Here is a 20,145-nt window from a genome sequence, read left to right as displayed (position 1 = left end):
TCCATCATCCGTTAAGTGGAAGAAGTTTGAAACTACCAGGACTCTTCCTAGAGCTGGCCAGGCATCTAAACTGAGTGATCGCTGGAGAAGGGCCTTAGTCAGGGAGGTGACCAAGAACATGATGGTCACTCTGTCAGAGCTCCAGAGGTCCTCTGTGGAAAGAGGAGAACCTTCCAGAAGGACAACCATCTCTGCAGCAGTCCACCAATCAGGCCTGTATGGTAGAGTGGCCAGACGGAGGCCACTCCTTAGTAAAAGGCACATGGCAGCCCACCTGGAGTTTGCCAAAAGGCACCTGAAGGACTCTCAGACCATGAGAAAGAAAATTTTCTGGTCTGATGAGACAAAGATTGAACTCTTTGGTGTGAATGCCAGGCGTCACGTTTGGAGGAAACCAGGCACCGCTCATCACCAGGCCAATACCATCCCTACAGTGAAGCATGATGGTGGCAGCATCCTGCTGTGGGGATGTTTTTCAGCGGCAGGAACTGGGAGACTAGTCAGGATAAAGGGAAAGATGACTACAGCAATGTACAGAGACATCCTGGATGAAAACCTGCTCCAGAGCGCTCTTGACCTCAGACTGGGGTGACGGTTCATATTTCAGCAGGACAATGACTCTAAGCACACAGCCAAGATATCAAAGGAGTGGCTTGAGGACAACTCTGTGAATGTCCTCGAGTGGCCCAGCCAGAGCCCAGACTTGAATCCGATTGAACATCTCTGGAGAGATCTTAAAATGGCTGTGCACCGACGCTTCCCATCCAACCTGATGGAGTTTGAGAGGTGTTGCAAAGAGGAATGGGATAGGTGTGCCAAGCTTGTGGCATCATATTCAAAAAGACTTCAGGCTGTAATTGCTGCCAAAGGTGCATCGACAAAGTATTGAGCAAAGGCTGTTAATACTTATGTACATATGATTTCTCAGTTTTTTTATTTTTAATAAATTTGCAAAAACCTCAAGTAAACTTTTTTCACATTGTCATTATGGGGTGCTGTGTGTAGAATTCTGAGGAAAAAAATGAATTGAATCCATTTTGGAATAAGGCTGTAACATAACAAAATGTGGAAAAAGTGATGTAGTAAAATCCCAAATCACGATGTATCGCATGTTCTTGCAGCTGACTAGATCTGAGACAAAAACCTGGTTCTGCTTGCCATGGAGTGAATTGCTTGTCATGGGGTCTTGGGTGTTTGAGGTGTGAAAACATGGAATACTTCAAAACCATGTCCACATTTGCTTATCATTATTATTAGTTAGCAGAATCATAAACATCCAAAGCATTCAAGTAGTAAGCAACCGGAGATTGCAAGAGATTTTGTTCTAATACAATCCTTTTATCTAGCTTCAAAATTAAATAAATTCCATTTAACAGCTGTTAGGCTTAGAACAATCTGTTTATGCATAAAGTACAGTGGTAGAAAGCTAAAGTAGTCCCGAGATCCTGAAAGAAGGGGTGTTACTTGGAGATGCAGAAATCTGGGATGGCAGGGAAGATATATGGTAGACATGTGAAGCACAATGGAGAATTGCTGGAGGGTTCTGCAAAGAGCTCAAAGATTGGAGGTAAAAAGTAGAAGACCCGTTGAGGGATTTGTGGAGAATTATAAGAATGTTGACCTATAACCTAACAGCAATAGAAAACCAGTGGGGAGAGTGAAGCAAAGGTGCAAAGCATACAATTATTCAACTCAAAATTATATATCGAGCACATCTGTCTCGCCTAAAACTGTCCAAAATGTTTCCAGGGCAAGATCCAAGCTGCGAACGCTGCAATCAAGTCCCAGCCTCACTGGGTCACATGTTCTGGGCCTGCACCAGGCAGGATCTAATCAATAATATCTTAGAATAAACTCTTAATGCACCGAGGAAGCAATTATCTCCATATTTCTTTTTCTTCTCCATTTATCTCTATTGCCCTATGAAACTCATCAATTTAGGTATGTCTACAAGCCTGAAGTTTTACTCTGTTGGCCATGCTCTCTCTCTCAGGGGTGGGGGGGCGACTTGTTTTCAATCCTATCTTTTATAAAAATTGATCTATTTGTATGGAATGATTACAATAAAATTTTAAAAAAAAAGAAAACCAGTGGGGAGAGCAAAGCAAAGGTGCATTGTAGGTAAAATGAGGGATAGAATAGACTAATTATACAATAATACTTGAAATAACCTGGTGAAAAAGCAGTTCCTTAGACACCCACCATTACAGAGTGGTTGTAGTTCTTCCTAGATAGATCAAAAGACTGAACAATGACATGATGAAGAATCATTTGGACTAGAGTATTGCAGAGCAGTGTTATTTGAACCTTATACTGAGGCACATGACAATAATTAGGGTGGTGTAATGAAATGCAATTTTTTAGAGAAAGATGTTTTGGAGAAGGAGAAGGTAGGTGTAAGAAATAAGGTTCAGTATCTCAAAACCTAATAAGTTGGTCACTCCCCGATGAGGGGTCTGCAGAAAGACTTAGCTGAACCCTTGGGATTAAAGAGGGATATGAAAAGTATTGAAAGTCATTGACATAAAAAAGATATGAGTAGATAGGTGGAAGTGAAGTGGAAGAAAATAAAATGGCCTAGCATTGCAGGGTTGATATGAGGAGTGGGAACTATGTCATGTTATGATACACTGAATGATCACTCAGAAAAGCAGAACATGAACCAATATTTTACAGAACCCACACTTCTAAGTTCACAAGGGGAGAGAAATAAAAAGAGAGGATTTAACCATGTAAAAGGAAGATAAGGAAGAATAAGAAGAATAAGAACTGAAAACACCAAAGCATCAGCTGAAGCAAAAGCTAAAAAGATATTTTACTAAATGCAGATTAGGTTCACTAGAATAACCTGAGCAGAAGCCAGAAGGTAGCGGATCAATGAGGCCATTGGCCAAGTGAAGCAATAAATGTTGTGCCAGAAAGCAGATTATCAATCAAGTCATTCGCCAAGTAAAACAATGAATATTATTGTTGGAGTACATATGCCAGGAGTTTTACAAAACACTTCAAAAGGATGGCTGGAAAGTAGTTTACTATAGCAGGAGAATTGTGGGACCTTTTAAGAATGGAGATTGCATGAATTGTCTTGAAGTCTACAGAAAAGGTATCTTTGCACAGTAAGTAATTATAGAGAAGAGAAATCTATAATTATAGGTGAGACATAACAAACAGAAGGGGAAGTATGTGAAAGGGGCCAAGGGTACAGTTGGCAAGTCTATAGTTACTGAGTTTATCAGAAATGTAAATTTCAGTTTTGGCAAAGAACATGAAGAGTTTGTTTGAGTAAACGTGGAAAATTTTCTGCATGTTGGTAACATTTGAATTGAAGAAAAAGCCAAACTCTTCAGAGAAAATACAAGAATAAGCAGTAACAGTAGGAAGGTGCAAAGGAGAACTGAAGATATTCAGTATTTGAAGCTTGCATATTAAAAATCAAAACATAATACTATGTTCTGCTGTTACAGTTTTTCATCCTTAGGTGTGCATATGTGTGTGTATGCGTAAGGTGATTTTCTCAGTTATTTACAGTATATTATTATACTATTCATCTGTGTTCAGAGTAAATTTTCTTGTCTGTTTCATTCAGTCCTTCATGTATGGTTTCACTTTGATAAGCTGTCGATCATTTTCAGTCCTTTGGATTTCAATCAGTTGCTGTGCACAGTGCATATCTGAAAATCATGATTTACTGCATGGAGACAGAAAAAAGGGCAAAGACAGAGGTATGGCAATAACTCCTTATTCCTGGAGGCACTGAAACAATAATTCTTAACTACAATTTTTAATTTCTACTCTTCCTAACAACTGTAACTTTTGAGCAGTACTCCATTATTTGTTCTTAAAATTTTTATAGTGATTGTCAAGGTTCAGTACAGGGCCCAGTACATCTGCTCCTGGCTTGAGAATGTCAGTGTCACTTGAGAATGTCAGTGTCACTAAGAGCTTTTGATGTTTGTACAGACAGATGCAGCTTCAGACCATCATCGTAACACGTTACAGTTATGCGCTCTAGTGTGCACTATACAGATACAGGGATCCATCAGCTTACAGCCAGGATATGTTCCAGCACTTGGGGATGCAAGTCAATATGAGCAAATCTTGGTAATTATAGGAGAGAGGTCAGATATACTTATATTCAGGTCCTGCTTTTTCTTTAAGCATTTTAAACAGCACCTTTGCTGTGATCGTCATGGTGCTTGGGGGATATGCTTATGGTTCTGGTCTAAGGCGAACCAAGCCATCTGGTTTTGAGACTAGAACTATTGGTCTTCACCATTCGCTTTTACTCTCAATCCGGTTTTGAAACTAGAACTATTGGGCTTCACCATTCGCTTTTACTCTCAATCCGGTTTTGAAACTAGAACTATTGGGCTTCACCATTTGCTTTTACTGTCAAGAATGACACCCAGCAACTGCTTCACCTCCTTGTGTATCACATTCTTTGTCACTTCCTGAAGATGATACAAGTGCATCTCTATTTTAATGCCAGGTTCAGTTACAATCATGTGTTCAGCATTTTCAGTCCAGCCAGACATGGCCAAAAATACATTATAGTTCCTTCTGATCAGAAACAGCAACTCAGACTTCTGGGAGTCCATCAAATCATTACCAATAGCAACCTCTGTCTGGGAGACTGCAGCAGAATTGGTTAGCACCTCATGAGGTTTGTGCTACTCTTTCAAAAGATTAACTTGCAAGATTTGTATCGGCTTTCGTCTGCTGGGAATTCTGATCTTATAATTCACAGGACTCATATGTTCTTCCCTACCGCCAGACCTAGCAACTTCATCTGAAATTGATGTGGGTCAGACGGAATCAACAACAGTTCGCCCTTTTCGAATTAGCGAAGTTTGCTTTTCTTGTCATAATTCCGTTTTTGTGTCTCTTGCTCATACTGCAGATCCTCCACCACGATAGAAGACAATTTAGAAATCTGTTCTTGGAACAAAACAACCCATTCAACAAATCTCTCTCTGCAAGGTGTATTGAGAACCTTCATCCAATCCTCCTGAAAAATGTCCAATACCCCTCATGGTCAGCGGCCAAAGAGCAGTTCGAAATGACTCATGCTGGTAGATGCCTGGGGGGATTCCAGTACAGCTAATAGGAGAAAGGGAAAAATGGTGTCCCAGGAGGTTGGGTCATCACTGGCCACCCACCAAATCATCAGTATCAAAGTCTTGTTAAATCACTCATTGTTTCATTGCAAGGCTCTCACACAACTGCTTTGTGACACAAGAAGTGAAGGTCATAACCTAGTCAGTTAAAATCTAGTGAGAAATGCCAATATGTGTGAATATTTCTGATACATCCTTAGCAACAGCTTGGGCGTTGGCCTTCCAGAGAGTGGCCACCTTGGGGTGTCTTGTTGTATAATCAACCAACACAAGCATATAACAATAACCATTGTTTCTGTTGGGAAGTGGGACAACAATGTCTAACCCTACTCTCTCAAAAGGGATATCCAAAATAGGAATCAGTGAGAGGGGAGCCCTAGCGGGTCTGATAGCAGAAACAACTTGACAGTTAGGGCAAGATCTACAAAACTACTACACATCTTGGCCCATACTCAGCCAATAAAAGCATTTCACAATGCTTGACATTGACAATTAAAGCAGCGAGAAATAAACAGAATGACTAGTGTTCAAACCTTATTGCTGTTTCAGTTTAAATTCTTACCTAAATTCCTCTATTCTATCACTATTCTATCTTCAGCTGGATGATAAATTGGACTGGACTGCCAATATTGATGCTCTGTATAAGAAAGGACAGAGCCGACTATACTTCCTTAGAAGGCTTGCGTCCTTCAACATCTGCAATAAGATGCTACAGATGTTCTATGAAACGGTTGTGGCGAGCGCCCTCTTCTACGCGGTGATGTGCTGGGGAAGCAGCATAAAGAAGAGGGACGCCTCACGCCTGGACAAACTGGTGAGGAAGGCAGGCTCTATTGTAGGCATGGAGCTGGACAGTTTGACATCTGTGGCAGAGCGACGGGCACTGAGCAGGCTCCTGTCAATCATGGAGAATCCACTGCATCCACTAAACAGTGTCATCTCCAGACAGAGGAGCAGCTTCAGCGACAGACTGCTGTCACTTTCCTGCTCCACTGACAGACTGAGGAGATTGTTCCTCCCCCACACTATGCGACTCTTCAATTCCTCCCGGGGGAGTGGTCAACGTTAACATTATACAAAGTTATTGTCTGTCTGTATACCTGCATTGTTATCACTGTTTAATATTTTCTTTATCAGTATGCTGCTGCTGGAGTATGTGAATTTCCCCTTGGGATTAATAAAGTATCTATCTATCTATCTATCTATCTATCTATCTATCTATCTATCTATCTATCTATCTATCTATCTATCTATCTATCTATCTTATGTACAATAAAAGGTAATTATTTAGATACATAGGATATTAATTTGTACACATGAGAATGCATATTAAACATATTTGATGTTTGTGTTAACATACATAGTTTGTGTTAAAAAAGCTGTCATGTGTGATCATCCAACAAAATTAAAATCATGAAGAGAAATATTGATTATTTTATCACATTATTAGTAAATACAAGTAGAAGAATTTACACAATAAAGATAACAATCCAGTACTTTTTATAATACTTGGATTATTATTGATACAAGTATTTTAGATTAATAACAAGCAAATATGCCTTCTGCTTGATAGATTACTTCTGTGAAATCTTCAGTTAATTCTTTGTTTGCAAACAAAACAAAAAAGTCACTGTCTTCTTCTGACTGAACTTTATCAAGAAAACTGAGCTGCATTTGCCAAATGGACTGAGGCCACCTACTTGTGTGGACTCACTTCAGTTTGTTTGTTCAGCTTTGGCCAAGTTTAACATGGATCATGTATTATCATGATGTTGCCTCAGAGAAATCAGCCTTTAGCTGCATTATGCATGCATATCAGTTAAGTCTCATAATGAATACAGACACAGAAATAACACAGTATATGAAATATAGATTGTTTGAATCTTAGATTTAATATGGATACAAAAACAAAATATGACAGCAATATACCAAAGTTGGATATTTTGGTCCCACGGCTGTTCAGAATGTCTTTCCCTAGTAATGATTATACTGTTTGAGTTTAGGATGCCAATAGGTGGCAAATGTAACACTGATACCTGCTGAGATTATTTTGCTTGTTTGTCTACCCATAGTGTACCTCAGCATTGCTACTACAAGTTCAGAAAAGTGTTTTTTTAATTTGACCTTAGTCACTATCCATGTGAAGATTGCACATTTTTAACTGTTTTGAAATTGTATTTTTTTCTGTTCCACCTTTATTTCTCTATGCTATTTTTAAATTTAATTTTATTGATTTTATTTGAAGAAAATAACATTCGATACAATCATGTCAAACTTAAAAAACATAATTGAGCCCCAGCCTGAGAGAAAGAAAGGAAAGACTACAATATAAGCAAATCTTTAAAAAAAGGAGAATGTCCTTTTCCCCCGATATAAATGCTTATTCTTTGATTTGATTAATTAGATTTTGCCATATTTTTAAAAGGATTTGAACAGATCCTCTAAGTAAGAATTTTTTTTTTCAGTTTCAAATGGTACAGAACATCAGCTACCCACTAAATTATAACAGGTGGGCAGGGATTCTTGCAGTTGAGTAAGATAAGTTTATGTGCTAGTAGGGTGCTAAAGGCAATTACAATGAACTTGTCCTTCTCCACTTTAAGTCCGGGAGTACTAATCTAATTACAGTAATCCCTCCTCCATCGCGGGGGTTGCGTTCCAGAGCCACCCGCGAAATAAGAAAATCCGCGAAGTAGAAACCATATGTTTATATGGTTATTTTTATATTGTCATGCTTGGGTCACAGATTTGCGCAGAAACACAGGAGGTTGTAGAGAGACAGGAACGTTATTCAAACACTGCAAACAAACATTTGTCTCTTTTTCAAAAGTTTAAACTGTGCTCCATGACAAGACAGAGATGACAGTTCCGTCTCACAATTAAAAGAATGCAAACATATCTTCCACTTCAAAGGAGTGAAGCAAACAAATCAATAGGGCTGTTTGGCTTTTAAGTATGCGAAGCACCGCGGCACAAAGCTGTTGAAGGCGGCAGCTCACACCCCCTCTGTCAGGAGCAGGGAGAGAGAGAGAGAGAGAGACAGAGAAAAATCAATACGTGCCCTTTGAGCTTTTAAGTATGAGAAGCACCTTGCAGCATGTCGCTTCATGAAGCAGCTGCACACAGAAGGTAGCAACGTGAAGATAATCTTTCAGCATTTTTAGACGAGCGTCCGTATAGTCTAGGTGTGCGAACAGCCCCCCTGCTCACACCCCCTACGTCAGGATCAGAGAGAGTCAGCGCAAGAGAGAGAGAGAAAAGTAAGTTGGGTAGCTTCTCAGCCATCCACCAATAGCGTCCCTTGTATGAAATCAACTGGGCAAACCAACTGAGGAAGCATGTACCAGAAATTAAAAGACCCATTGTCCGCAGAAATCCGTGAACCAGCAAAAAATCCGCGATATATATTTAAATATGCTTACATATAAAATCCGCGATGGAGTGAAGCCGCGAAAGGCGAAGCGCGATATAGCGAGGGATTACTGTAGTACTAATTGTAACTAACACCAAGGCTGTCTGATAGGCTTTCAAATAATTTGTCCGGAATTATGTTAATTTGGTGCCCTCCCAAAACATGTGGCCCAGTGATGCTAGAGCTGGACTGCAATGTTACAGGTTCACTTTTGCTCTGGATACATTTTAGACAACTTTAAACAAGATAAATGTGCACTACATAAGATTTTATGTTGCATGGTTAAATGCTTTGTGCATATGGAGCTGGAGTGTATTCTGTGCATGGCTGCCTTCCAATTCTTTTCAGAGATGTTAAATGAAAGATCCTTTACTCAATGTACCCTAGGATCTTTGAAAGGAAGAGACTTTAGAATGTTATTATATATTGTTGAGATGTGGTTGGAGTCTTTAACCCTTTAACCGCCAACTCCCTAAATATTCCCCAAGCCAGGCGAAATCTGAACAATTTTTGTTTTTTTACTTTTTTACATTTTTTTTTACATTTTTTACATTTATTCAAGTAGTATTGACCACTAAATGTTGTGCAAGTTGCCAGTGTATACACGAAATCTATAAATGTAACCTGAATTCTCAGCTAAGCAAAACATCTTGATACCAAACCGTGCCCTTTTCAATGGTAGATACTGTCGAAACTGTAAGCGGCCCTTCCACGACAATAAACTTTCATCAACTGCAACTGACGGTCCTGGCATGTAGGGCAACTGAAATGCTTCAAATAAATGATCAATCAAAGGACGTAGCTTGAACAAGTGGTCGCGGTTTGGATCTTTCTTATCTGGCTCGTTTCTGTTGTCATTCAAATGAAAGAATTTCAGCAGCAAAGAGAATCGGTTACGTGTCATGACAGCTGCAAAAATAGGTGTTGCATACATAGGATCTGTAGACCAGTACATCTCAATATCTGGTTTTCTGATTATTCCCATCAACATCAAAATCCCAATGAATTTTTTCATTTCGTTTTCATCAGTGTCAAACCAAGCACGAACACGGGAATGTGGAGGTAAATTGGGATTTTTCTCAATAAACTGTGCTGCATACAGATTTGTCTGATGAACAAAATGTCTAATCAAATCAGGTGACACAAACAGCTCATAAAACTGCTCAGCAGTGTAATTGTTTACATCAACAATAAAGCCACACGTTCCCTCAAACGAATGCAGAAAAGGTAGTTCACCACGGGCAGCAGCCCAGCTGAGATGCTGGGGATACACCCACTCAGCGCCGTCATCCGATGCGTCTTCATTCACAATATCATGCAGCGCACGTTGCTGCTCATCACTGTCACTAAAATCTTCTTCAGAACTGCTACAATCATGATCAGAACTGTCCAAAATCGCCTGCAAAGCCTCACTTGAAGTCAGTTTACGTTTCGCCATATTCACAGCTGTTACATGCGACTCACGTCACATGACCGGCCAAAACAACCACAGACTTGTCGAAATACAACGTAGTAATAATACCCACGCCAAACCGTCAGTTATACTACTTGCCAGGCATTCATATAACCACAGGCAAATGTGCCGGATAATTCCGGCAGTATGGCGTTAGCATTAAAACAGCGGTGCCGGATATATCCAGCAGAGGGCGGTGAAGGGGTTAATATTGACCAGTATTGCCTCTGAAATAGAAATGGGTAGATAGTGAAGAAAATTTGGCAGGTTCCTTTTTGCAAAGTTTCTGATTTGAAAGTAGTGAAAAAATTGTGTTGATGGGAATTTAAATTTGAAGCATAATTGTTAGATATTATACACATATGCAAAGACATTATCTATATAAAGATCTCTAAGTGTTTTATTCCAATACATTTTCCAAACATTAAATATTGTGTAGGTTTCAGAGGGTAGAAAGAGGTGATTACCATGTAAAGGTGCAACAGATAAGAGCTTCTTTGCCTTAAAGTGCTTCCTACCTTGGTTCCATATTCTAATTGACTGATGGGCAATTGGATTATCAGTATATTTACAATTATTTGTATTTACTGAGTAACAAAGTAGGGCATATAAAGAAGTAGGGCAAGATCTTATTTTAATTGCAGACCAGGCTTGTATACTGTATATTCATCACTTTGTGTCGATAGATTGTATATTTGCTGCCCATTAATAAAACTGAAGTTAGGTAGTGCCATGCCCCCTTCTGCTTTAGGTCATTGCAGAGTCACCCTTTGGATGGGTGGATGTTTTGAATTCCAAATAAATTATGTTATAATTGAATGTAATTTCTTAAAGAATGATTTGCTAATATATATGTGTGTCCTCTGAAATAGCAAAAGAAGCTTGGGAAGGAGGTTCATGTTGACAGTATTAATTCCCTCTGCTAATGTGAGATGGAGAATAGACCAATTAACGTTGAGTCCAGATATCTTCTGAAATTCTGCTAGTGCATTGAGGACTACTGATATAGAAGTTTGTGGGTCTGATTTATGCAGTGCCATATCATCTGCAAATAGTGGTATTTTATGGTCAAGTTCTTCTCTGGTAATCTCCTTTATCTCTAATGCATTTCAAAAATGAATGACCAGTGGTGAAAATGGCAATTGCAAAGAGCAATGGTAATAGGAGACATCCTTGTTGAGTACCATTTTCTAGTTGGAAGCAGTTTGAAAGAGTGTTGTTAATGCAAACAGAGGCTTCTCGACTGGTATTAAGTAGTTTGACTAATGCACATATGTTTGGGCCAAGCACAAATTTGTGCAATGTGGTGAAAAGTTAGTCCCATTCAACCATGTCAAATGCTTTTTCTGCATTGAAAGATAATAAGAGCTCTGGTATGTTAGATTTTATGGGTGAGTATATTACATTAAACAATGTCGAAGATTAGAAGCTAAGTACAGTGGAACCTCGGTTCACAACCATAATTTGTTCCAAAACTCTGGTCGTAACCCGATTTGGTCGTGACCCGAAGTAATTTCCCCCATAGGATTGTATGTAAATACAATTAATCCGTTCCAGACCATACGAACTGTATGAAAATATATATTTTTTTAAAGATTTTTAAGCACAAATATAGTTAAGTATACCATAGAATGTACAGCGTAATAGTAAACTAAATGTAAAAACGTTGAATAACACTGAGAAAACCTTTGAACAACAGAGAAAACTAACACTGCAAGAGTTTGCGCTATAGCGCTACGAACCGCTCGCTAAAAACACTTTTTTTTAATGAGTTTTAAGCACAGGGAAAAAATGAACATTTGAAAAATCCGTAATTTAATAAACCACCAAGAAAAGTAACATTGCAACAATGCACGCTACGAACCGATCGCTGTAAACAGAAGTGAAGTGGAGGTTAAAATCCAATAGAAAAAAGTCTTCATTAAATACGAGATTAAAACAATGCTGGAATCTGTCTCTTTAAAAACAAGTCCTTATGCAGCCAGCCCTCTCTCTCTCTCTCTCACGCGCGCGCCTGCGCGTGTGTGTGTGTCTCTCTCTCTCGCTTATGTGTGTGTATGTGTGTGTGTGCCTCTCTCACTCGCGTGTGTCTCCCTCTCTTGCGTGCGTGTGTGTGTGTGTGTGTATCTGTCTTGGTCTCTCTCACTCGCTGCACAGGGAATGCACAGGGAGATACTGAACACGTGCAGAAATCATCGGCGCGCACAAACCAAAAGGGAAACTGGCTTGTTCGTATACCGAGTGTGTGGTCGTGAACAGATGCAAAAGTTTGGCGAACTTTTTGGTCGTAAACCGATTTGTACATGTTCCCAGACGTTCGTGAACCTAGGTTCCACTCCACTCCACTATCTGCCTTAAGACCAGTTTGGTCTTGTGGTATTACAGAGGGAAGCACACTGTCAGTTCTTCTAGCTAGATCTTTGGAGAGTATCTTAACATCATTATTCAGAAGTGAAATTGGTCTGTATGATGCACAATGTAACAAGTCCTTATACAGTAGTAGAATTTTGCTATTTCTAGCTTCTATAAATGTTGCTAATAGTAGTGGAGCTAACTGGGTATCCATCATGGCATGCTACTTTCACAGATTGGAGTGAGTTTATATTGTCTAATAATTCTGAGAGTATTAGAATAATTCTGAGAGTGTCAGAGGTTTATCCAGTTCCTCTGCAATAAGAGTACCTAGCTGTGGTACTTGGAAAGAGTCAAAAACTCATTAGATTGTGTTTTATCATCTTTAAATTGGATAGAATGTAAGGACTCATAGTACTCTCTAAATATGTCATTTATATTCTTATGGTCAATTATTTTATCTCCATCTGTGTTGCTAATTTCTGTTGTTGTGTTGAGAACTTCTTGCTTGTAGAATTGTTGAGCTAAGATCTTATTAGACTTCTCTCAATGTGGTTAAGACACTGTCTAAGAAATGTTTGTGTAGGGCATAGTGATTTAAGCTCCATGATCATAGCAGCATGATAAGCAATAACAATAGCATTATACTTGCAATATTTGATAGTGGGAAATAAATTATTGTCAATAAAGAAATAATAAATTCTTGAGTAACTGTGATGTACTTTTGAGAAGAAGGAATATGCTCTTGATTTCATATTTTTGCCTAGTGTTGTGGCTACAGAGTCTATTCTCATGTTGGCACTTATAGTTGTCAGGGTAGAAAGGATAAATAAGAAGTGACAATTCTCTTCCACCCCTCCCCCATTTTGCCTCCCCAAGTGAGGCTAGACCACACTTTTCAAAGTCCATATCCTCTGAAATGCCAAGAGACAGAGCACTTACAAAACAAAAAAAAACAGCAGCGGTGTAGTAAAGATTAAAATTGAGATATCTTTTATGATAGTACAGTCCAGATGCATTAAACCTAGGGTATGATGTTAAACAGTCACCTTAGGTGGAAAAAAAGCCTAATAAAAATTGTAAATAACTAGTTAATTAGTGGTTACCAAAATATACATATAACTATGGCATATGTTGCATTACAAATAGACCAAGTTGCAGGCTGAATCTTCTTTGCATTACCAGGACACAATATAACTCATGATCATGCTATACATGATGTCAGGATCAGTCTTTTTAGCTCTTTTTTCTACTTCTTTAGGAGAACTGAAGACATAGAATTGGTCATCAAAAATCACTTGCAATGTAGCAGGAAATAAGAGGCTGTATCTGATTTCAGCTTTGCATCAGTGCTGTGTAATGCTATCGAATGCATCTTGTTTAGCAGCTGTTGAATGGGAGAAATCTGAGAAAATACAAATGTGGTTATTTTCAAACATAATCTCCCCTTTATATCTGAGAATTGAGATAAAATTTTCTTTAACTATGGTTTGTTGAAACAGACATTCAGACCTCTTGCTTTCGAGGCATTTAATCCACATATGTATTAAGTTGCTGATATCTCAGTTTCCAATTTGAAGTCCTCTTCAATTATTTTAGAAAATAGTTCAGCTATGAATTTTACTGGGTTTGCACTTTCATGGTTTTCAGGGAGACCTTCAATTCTGATGTTGTTTCTTCTATATCCGTCTACCAGCACAGCTAGCTTATAACCAAACAGTTTGTATTTGGATTCTACAGCAGTTACTTTTTTGTCACCAGCGGATGTCAATTGTTCAGCTCCTTCAATATGAGTAGTAAACGTTTGCCTTTAAACCTTGCTGCAAAATTATTACATAACTGTACCTCCTCGTCTTTTATATCCTGAAGCAGATTGTCTATTCTTTTGTCAATTTTGTCACTTCTCTTGTGTATATCCTTCTTTATATTCTTTATATCTTTCTTTATGTCAATCTTTATAGCGTTCATATTCTCCCTGAGTGCAGTAATCATTACCTTCAGCTCAGACAGTTCGCTTCCTTCTTCTCTGCATGGAGGCGGAGTTGCAAGTCTGGTTGGAATTGATGCTATTGACTCAAAGGGGTATTGGTAGTAGCTGACAGCGGGGATAGAGAGGCCATGCTCAGTTCCAATAATCCGGCTGAGATTGGCAAATTCTCATTGCCCACCTCACTCTCAGTTTTGCTCCCCCTTTCACTCTCGTCTGGATACAATATTGCAGCGTGAGGTCCCAGCCTATACGTTCCTTCGCATGTCTCTTTCAAGTTAATCTCTAGCAAGCCATATTGTGAACTTGAGACCAATTTAGACTTTAATGAAGCTTTAGCTGCCCTTTTCTTCTCTTTCTGAACCCTTTGTCTGCTGCTCATGCTTTCAATAGACTTGTATATACTTATAATGAAATCCTGTCGGGTTTAATAATACAAGAGAACTCAGAATAATAGTACAAAAAGGTAAAATAGCACCACTGCCAGTGGAACTCGGTCCTAGACATTCATCTCTCTCAACAGAAGAGACCAGTTTACATTTTAGGTGTGTTGCCATGTATTGTCAGGTGTAAATTGATCCAGTGTAAGACAGTGTGGATGGGTGAATATCCATGCCCATCAATAAATGGGCACCCTGTCCAAAGTTGGTTCCTGTCTTGCACCCAATCAGCCAAGATAGTCTTTGGCCCCCTGCCACCTTAAATTGGACTAAGGTTTAAGAATATTATATTATTTACTTATCAGCCAGATGCTATTATCTAAAATCTCAAAAAATAAATCTTTTTTTCAGAATTGGATAAGATTTCATTAATGCTTTTCTAAAATAAACAAGCAGAACCTCTTCTTACCTTCTTTGATGTTTTAACATACTGTATATGTTATATTGTATTTGAAACTCGATTTACATAGGTCTCTGAACTGGACAGGGACAGTTTTACTTAATTTCATGTTAAATATAAATCTGTGGCATGTAGTCCTTATTGCATTTTGAGTGAACTGTGTTTTTCTTATTTTAATATGATTAATAAACACAATTAAAAAAGAATGGTCTGTAAACATGAAAAAAAACCTTTGAACAGAGAATGTTTGCATTTTAATGTAAAACAATCTTTGCAGAATATTTGTTTTTATTCTTTGTTTATTGTCATTTCTTTGATTTATTTACAGAATCTTATTTATGGAAATTTAGGTTAGTGTAATTTATTGTTGGTTTACAGTAAATGATCAATAAATGAGTTTTGCTGAGAAAATATACAAATTCATGCATACCATGTGTTTGTGTATATTAATTAAAAGTAAAATTATGCTTACTCAAAACATATATGAAAAATGTGAGTATTTTTTAGTTAAGCGCCACTACAAAATGGCTGTCTGAAATGGAAAACGCAACAGTACACTCAGTGTTTGTAGACAGCCTGCTCCAGGCAGATTTACAGCTGTGCCATACTCTCTTCGTTTCTTAATGATTGATTTAACTGGACTCCAAGGAAAATTCAGTGCCTTAGAAATATTCTTGTATCCGCTGTACCCCCTACTTTTTGCTTTTCAGTCACCTATTAGTGGAGTTCCTTGGAGTGTTCATTTTGTCTTCATTGTGTAAACTCCCCCCAAAATACTGACTCACCACAAGTTAGACCTTCCAGGTAAGGTGCATTTATACTACAAATCAATTAAAACCTAGACCAGTAATCTCCATTGAACTAATTATGTGACTTCTAAAACCACTTGGCTGCATCAGTGATGGCTAAGATGTGTTGTACTAAATATGCACATGTGCAATTCATTATTTTGTGCTTCATAATTGTAATTAATTTTGACTTTGCAGGGATATGTTTTCATTTTGATGTTAAAGGACCTTTTTCTGCTGAGTAGCTTTAAAAAAGATAAATTAAATCCACTGTGACTCAATGTTGTATAACAAAAACTTCCAATGGGGTGAATATTGTTTATAGGCAATGTAACGGGAAAATTTATGGTGGACCACCATAATTTATGGACTGTAAATATATCTTGTGAATATCAGAACATCAATTAAATATATTTAAGTTTAGCTAGCACTGGCAAGGGCAGTGCATTCCACCTAAAATGTGCCCTCTGAACATTAAAATGTAATTCTTTTCATAAATTCTTTGTATCTACTGCAGTGTCTCTTGAGCTAAAAAAATAAAAATACAAAAAAAAAAAAAAACTTTCACTGGTATCATACATTTGTACTAGATCTATAGAGGTGTCAGTATAATCTCATCAGTCTACTTTATGAATGAAAAATTATGAAGCTGTAATGTTTTCACAACTACAGAAGATACTTCAGCTGTCTTGTTTATTTGTATTGCACATACGTTTTATTCTAAGAAATTTATTTCAGTGGACTCCATATCTATCATAACATGAAAGGACATTTTATTCCTAATTTATCCAACCACCAATTCATAAAATTTGTGCCACCCTGACTTACCTTTATATGTTTCAATTTGAACTGTATGACACTGTAAAAGAAAACAGGAACCAATACACAAAAGTCTTTTAAAATTAGCAGAACAGTCAAATAACAACATGTAAACTTCACACAAAGAACACAGAGTACATAAGTAAAAAAAATGTTTTCTGCTTTATACGATGCTTTAATCTCAGATTTTCTCAAGGATTTGTACAGTAATGCTAAAGAGTAGAGGTGGTTGTAATCTTTCCCAATATTGGATGGTTCTTGGTTATTATGCATCTTTTCTTTTTATTCTAAATTAATTATCTAACAGTACACAACAAAAAAGTGGCTCACCTGGTCTGACAGTCAGATGATGTGTTCTTTGATAGCTTGGAAGCATACAGAATGTTAACAGATACCAAAAAAAAGAATCTTTCAGGATGCATTCTGTGTAAATGTTTTAATTTGACACAGTAATAAACTAGTGTACTGTCACCAGTGTAAAAAGGACCTTCTTACAGTATAAAAGCAATCAAGAAATAAAGAAGTGGTAAACAAAAGAGAAAACTGCATCCTCACAGGATAATATTTCAAAGAGAAAAAGTTCTTTCCGCTGAAGAAATATTTTCACACTCAAGATAGCTAGTTTTTCTTTAGCTTTATGATTTCAACAAGCATTATAAGCTCGATCTAAGAAAAGACTTTTCCAGATGCCTAGCAGTCTGTCTTGATTCATTCTATTGCTTAAATGAGCACCCTTAAATAATTGTTGGTTGAAAGAACATGTCAAGATGTTTCCTCTGTTTCAAGTAGCACACAACAGTGATTAGCATCAACTAAATATCTGCTAAATAAATGTTAATAAAGTAAAATTAAACACATTTTATTACAAATACTAATTAATATGTGATCATTTCAGGCAGCATAAATTTGTTAAATGTTAAATGTCAGTGAAGATAAATTATCTGAGTATGAGCAACCTAAAGTTTAGGCCTGTGTAAGCATAAGTTTAATACTGTCACTGTGCTCTGTGCAAATCTGTCTTATAAAAAACTGATTTTGTTACTCACATGTGGTACAGCAGACACATAGCCAGATTAAGCACTGCCATGCAAGCAATATGACAAAAAGACAGACTAGGACAAATAGACACTGTATGCAATCAGACTGTGGGAAGCTATAGGCATGTACTATATTTATCTGTTAAGTAAGCACAAAGTTGGAGAGAATGGTTGCCTTGTTTGGAATAGCATGCTCATCTGAAGGGGGCCCTGCACATTTAGAAAGTGTATAAAGCCTTTGAGCATTGCCCAGCACACCTTTGAAGCCAACGAACGGATGGAAGACATCACCACCTGTTCCTGAGAATGCTTTCCACATCTGCAATGATGACACTGACAGACTCCACTCCTCAGGCCTCCACTCCCAACCGGGTCTTGTCACTTTCTTTATTCGTCTTTGCGCTATCTGCAGTTTAAGCCAAAATTAAACAAAGTTATTTCTCCTATGTGATTTTTTACCATCGTATCACCAGGGAGGGGGATTTTCTATATAGATTTGGGTTAAGTAACACACCGCAATCACAAAAGAACTAATTCCCAGGGAGTGATCGTCCCCTGCTGGATAGAGCCTGTAACACTAAGCCACATTGTTCAGTTATAAACATCAGATGGCTTACTAAGTATTATTATTTCATATTCAAAATGTTTTGAATGTTATGTTCAGAAATAATGACTAGGGAACCTGACTGATTTAAATCAATTAATATAAAAAACACTTTTTTAATTCATTCTGGATACATTTAGGAAATAACCCACTGCTAGACGAAGCTTTGCAAAAATGATGTGGCAAGACAAAACGGTATTGGTATTTACATATATATATATATATATATATATATATGTGTGTATGTGTATATATATTGTGATGTGTCTTGCTACTGCATGGGCAGTGGGGAATGGAGGCAGGATTGTGGGTGGTGTCTTGGGGGAAAGCATTGGTCTTGGGGGACCTTACTTAATTAGCACCACCTTCATAGCCATGCAAGTACATCAGTGTCTCCACTTCCTTCATCAGCCGAGGAAGGCAAACCTACCTCCCCCACATTTTCACCACATTCTGCAGGGACACCATTAAGAGCGTTTTGATCACTGTCTGGTTTGGGAACATCAGTGTCTCTGATTATAATATTCTACAACAGTTACTGCACACAGCCAAAAAAAGATAATTGGGACCTCCCTGCCCTCAATTAAAGACATCTTTATCAAGTGTTGCATCTTCAATACCTACAGTATTGTGGAGAACCGCTCTCAAATGGTCTCTTTATCCCACTTTCATCTGGCAGAAGTTTGTGAAGCATCCAAAACAGTTCTACCAGGTTCTGCAACAGCTTATAGACATTGGTTGTCAGGACTCTGAATTCTACGCTGCCACCTTGCTCTCAGATCGGCTTCTAGTAAAGTATTTATATGCAGTACATTTGTTACATTTATTACCATTGTTTTTTTATTATTAGTTGTTGTTATTATTTATTTCTTCTTGTTATTTCAATTTATTATTAGCTATTTGTTTATCTGTTGTTCTTTGCCTGTCTTTCAATTGTTCTGCCTTTATGTATCCATTGCACCGCGGTCCTTGGGAACGTTATTTCCTGCCACTGTATGCTGAAATACTCTGTATGAATGGTATGCCAATAAAGCCACTTGACTTGACTTGATATAATAATTTAATTAGTTTAATATTTATTTATTATAATATTTGCTTGTTTTGTTTCTTTTAAGGTTCTTTTGGATTTTCAAAAATGTAAATATTACACATCTTCTTATATAATATGCTACCATGGTTGTCCGTTTGTCTGTTCAGGAATTTAAATCACCTGTAGCTCGCAAACCATTTGAACTATTGAACTATGCCAAGCAAACAGTTAAATAAAGGCATATACCACATTTCTTTTTTAATTGAGCTCAGAGAGAAACCACCAATATTAAATAACCCAAAAAAACAGAGAAGGGGGAGAATGATGAATGGAGACAGCCTGAGGTCAGAGAAGGAGGAGCACCTGCTGGTTGAGGGCCGGCTAGGAAATAAGGGAAGCAAGAAATGATAACGAGGGACAAGTTACAAGAACTATTGGTGGTTTCTGAACGGACCTGGAAGAGGCCAACTGGAGTGGGGAGTTAGAATAACCAGCGAATGAGCTGTTTCAAGCGAGATCGAAATGATAAGAAATGATTATATAAACTGTAACTTTTGGCTTGTTCAGGGCTCAGCTTAGTTTGGCCTAATTGGGTTGAGTCTGCGTTATTGTTTATTGCAATAAAACGAAGTACTCTGCTTGCCTATCCTTCGACTCCTACAGCCTTCTTTCATCGTAAGAATCTCCGGTGCATTTTATGCTCCAA

This window comes from Erpetoichthys calabaricus, chromosome 12 (genome assembly GCF_900747795.2).
Source record: "Erpetoichthys calabaricus chromosome 12, fErpCal1.3, whole genome shotgun sequence".
Taxonomy (NCBI): domain Eukaryota; kingdom Metazoa; phylum Chordata; class Cladistia; order Polypteriformes; family Polypteridae; genus Erpetoichthys; species Erpetoichthys calabaricus.
The sequence above is the reverse complement of the archived record's forward strand: the minus strand, read 5'-3'. Positions refer to the sequence as shown.